Raw genomic sequence first — 4,408 nt, 5'->3', positions numbered from 1 at the left:
AATGTGGCATTTTTATTTTCCACACAGAGCTACATTTCAACATTGTTGAGGAGGTGAACAGACCATGAGGTTACCTTGAGCATCTTTTTAGATCTCTCGTGTTGCTTCAAATAGATACTGCTAAGGTGTCATCTTCTTGACCTCTTGAACGCATGAACATTCCATGTCTACAAATAACATATAATTAGGCCTGCAGACGGCACTATAGATAAATAAAAAGCACCAGAACGGAGTATCGTTTGTGCTTCTATGATGGACATGGCCTTAATTAGGGAAGCATAAAATTGAAAGTACAGATCCAAATCAAACCTGTAGTTTTTCCCAATAAGAAGCAGAGATGAGTAGACCAAAGAAAGATCCAAAACAACTCATCCTGTTTCTAACAACACATCAGATGTGCTTGAGTTTGTTGTGCGAAAGTACGGCCACATCTTCGATGAATAATCCCTTAACTGGATTGTATGGCACCTTAGCCAAGATGAACCACAGGTCGGCATCCTTCTTGTGGCAGTTGAAATTTCTGCAGCAAGAGGCTCATTGAATCGTTTTACTTGAAGACTGCAGATAGGAAGCAGTGGGGCGATCTGAAAGAGCTGCGCTAGGGATCTGACGATCTGTAGAAACATCTTTGATGAACTGAATCCCTAATTGGATTGTATGGCTCCTACAAATCTTATCCGTCCTAGTTATATGTATCTAGAATTCTAGATAGGTCTGTAACTAAACGCACATTATCAAAATCTTACAAAACTAACCCTAATGTTGCACTTGTTCTTTGAGATCAAGTCCCACTGCATAAAAAAATCCTAATAACAAAAATCTCTAGATAATTAGTACGGAGATCGGAATTTGGCCAGGGAGATGTTTTTTTACATTACATGGAGCATGACGTGGGACAGTAAGCCAGGACTCTTGTTTTCTCTTGGACGGCTGTAGATACTTAATACGGAGATCGGATGAATAATATTCTTAGTTTTTGAGAATTAACGTGGTCGCTTGTTTGGTGCCTCCAATTAGTAAATATAAGATACAAGATATACTATTACTAAGATACTCCAAAGCGAGTTATGCGAAAAAATTGCATGTGAGCCCATGTTTTTATAATATTTGTGAAATATGTACATATTTGTATGTAAAAAGGAGTATGCTCAAAATATACTACATACTACCTAAAAATAGTATATATACTACCTAAACATTCTTACATACTACATACTACGCGTATATACTCTCCGATATGGTAAATACTACGTAGAACGTATATACGTGTAGTATGTAGTATGTAGGGCCCGAAGATAGGTTCCCGAACTTCCCTGAACGGCCGGCCTGGCCCGACAGCATCCCACCTGGACCCCGATCCCGATCGAGCCGCCCCTCCCCAACCCCCCTCCTCGCCGCTCCTCCCCTCGATCCCCGGTCTCCACCGCCAAAAATCCACCGGATCCAGTGCCACCCCTCCTTCTCTAGATCCTGGCCGAACGGATCGAGCTCTGCCCCCTCCGTCTCCACCTCCTGCCCAACCGCCGGCGCCTGGAGGCGGCGAAGCCGCCCGACTTTCTGCCACTAACAGCCATGGCTTCCGGTAGTCTCCTCCTCGGTCCATCGTCACCACCCAATGTCTTAGCAATGCTCATGATGGCCAAGGCGCAACCTAGGGCGAACAGCGCGCCCAAGGAAGCATCTCGGTGGCGGAGGCCGCATCGGCGGCGCCTTCAAATCTAAGAACGGTATATGAATTTCCTCCCTGATCTTGCAGACTCCTTCAATCTTCCCTTACCTGACCTTCTTGCTTCATGCAAGTGAACTTCGCGCCCTATGAAAGACATGGATTGCCATGCGGTTCCTCTCCTAGCTCTCCGACAAATTGCTCTCAAGGTGGCCTATCAGCTGCTGGAAAAAGGTTGGCCGAACTTCTAGCCAGGGTATGGTTGTACTTCTTCCTTCTGTTTGTTATTTTCTTACAGCCATGTGAAGTTCAGGTGGTGTGTGAGCACCAGTCCAGGCTACAAAAGCTTTTTTAAAATTTGCCTGCTTACAGCCTTGTGAAGTTCAGGTATTTTGTGAGCCTTAGTACAGGCTACAAACAGTAGAAAATCTGCCTGCATTCACATGTAAAAGCCATGTGAAGTTCAATTATTGAGTGTATAAAGAGCTCATGTTGGTATGTATCTAGTTTTGTGCAAAAAAACAAAAAATAGAACATGCATGTAATCTCGCATGGAGGTCAGGTTGGTATGCACTAGTGGTCCAACCATTCAAACTCGTGAATGTTTAGGTTTTTTAACTGTAGACAATATTTCCCTTTGCAAAACAAGAAGTTTAGGTTGTGGAGAGTGCTCAGTTCAAGTACATATAAGTAATCAAATAGTGTACAATTAACAGAATGTGAGGTTCATTCTGTAAAGGATGCTTAGCTCAGGTACAAAAGTATTGGCAGATGCTCAGCTCAGTGCATACTGTGATGCGTGTCCTAGGGGAAAAAATCTGCACATGAACACCACTTTGTATATGGGAAGTTCAGGCTATCAATTATGCTCAGTTCAGTTACAAAGGTATAGACATATGTAACTTGTGTGCTAATAAACATTTTTTTCCGTTTATGTCAGCAAGACGAGAGACGCATGAAGAAGCTTAGATGTTCCCAGCACACTAGTAGAAAAATGGTCTAATGTGAAACTCATTAGTTTCATTTTGTAATTGAACCGGCACTAGTGTGACCATTAGTACCGGTTCCAACGGCTAGGTGGGCGGTGCTCATTAGTACCGGTTCATGGCGAACCTTTAGTACCGGTTCGTGCCACGAACCGGTACTAAAGAGGTTGTGGCCTTTAGTACGGGTTGGTGGCTCCAACCGGTACTAAAGGGGGGGGGGTCTTTAGTACCGGTTGGAGCCACGAACCGGTACTAAAGGTGGTGGCCTTTAGTACGGGTTGATGGCTCCAACCGGTACTAAAGACCCCCCTTTTAGTACCGGTTGGAGCCACCAACCGGTACTAAAGGTGGTGCGCTGCCACCCGCAGTGCATAATGTTTAGTCCCACCTCGCTAGTTGAGAGGAGTTCGCACCGGTTATAAGCCCCGCCGCGGCTACCGTATCGAGCTCCTCTCTAAGCAGGCCTTTGTGGGCCTATTGCAAGTCTTCTGCCCTGTGGAGCCTACTGGGCCGTATGGGCCTGCATCCTGGCCCAACTAGAGATTGGGTTTCTAGTCGTACGCAGGCCGTACCGGCCCAGTAGGCGGGCTGTTTTTACTTCATTTCAAAAATAAATAAAAAATAATCCTTACCAACCGGGACTAAAGGTCCTCCAGACCACGGCGCGCCTCGTGCCACATGGTTGCCCTTTAGCACCGGTTCGTGCTGAACCGGTACTAAAGGGGGGGGGCTTTAGTGCCCACACTTTAGTGCCGGTTACCGAACCGGCACTAAAGGGCCTTACGAACCGGTGCTATTGCCCGGTTCTGCACTAATGGCAGCAAGTACATAATCCTAAGCCTGTACGCGTTGCACCACCCCCTCAATGGGTCATACCTCAAACGCACCAACAGCATTGCCAACCTGCTCCAGACCAAAAGTGGATGACACCCGAAAAACATGGATACTTCCAAGATGCTGGGTCACAGCCCTATCCGAACAACTTTGTGCCTCCACCTAATTGGGTGACGCCGGAAATCCCCCGCGGATTCTTTGTATCCTACAGCAGACTCCCAAGCACGCCGATGGAGGAGGGGGTTAGCTCAAGTCCTGCGTGTTACTCTGGAGGTTATCCTGGTGTGCCTCATCAATGCCAAAGCGAAGCAACTAAATCGGATCCCAGGACAAATCCAATAGGAACACACACACGGAGGAGAGTGCTCTGCACACTACCACCGTTGGATCCTTCTGCTGCTATAAGTCAGAATTGTACGGGACATAAGGTAGATGGATTGCTTCACAAAACAAAAGAGCAAACCAAGACTAGGATCGCAATACCTCCACAACCACCTCAAGCAAAAAGGACAAAAACAAGAGAGGGGCCATCTTTAGTCCTCCTTCCTCCTCGTGATCCATTCCTACATTCTACTATGATTACTCCGCCGTGGCCCATCCCAGAGGGACAGCAGCAGACTCCGGTGGAGTTGCGATCATACACGCACGTAAGTGAAACAAATTTTTTTATATATGGATCTTGTATTATCTGCAAATTTTCTGCTCCCTCCAGGATAACAAGCTCGTAAACTGCATTTTAACGTGCCGTTTGGATTTATTTTTTTCTTTTTCTGCAGACGCCAGATCTCCTGGATTATCTAATACCAAGACTAAAGATGCAATTCCAAGATGTAGAGAAAGAAAGAGAATTTTATAACAAATACGCTAGACACACTGGTTTTGGAATTAGGAAGACGGGGGGGGGGGGGGGGGGAAAACAAAA

Source organism: Triticum urartu, chromosome 4, assembly GCF_003073215.2.
Source record: "Triticum urartu cultivar G1812 chromosome 4, Tu2.1, whole genome shotgun sequence".
Taxonomy (NCBI): domain Eukaryota; kingdom Viridiplantae; phylum Streptophyta; class Magnoliopsida; order Poales; family Poaceae; genus Triticum; species Triticum urartu.
The sequence above is the reverse complement of the archived record's forward strand: the minus strand, read 5'-3'. Positions refer to the sequence as shown.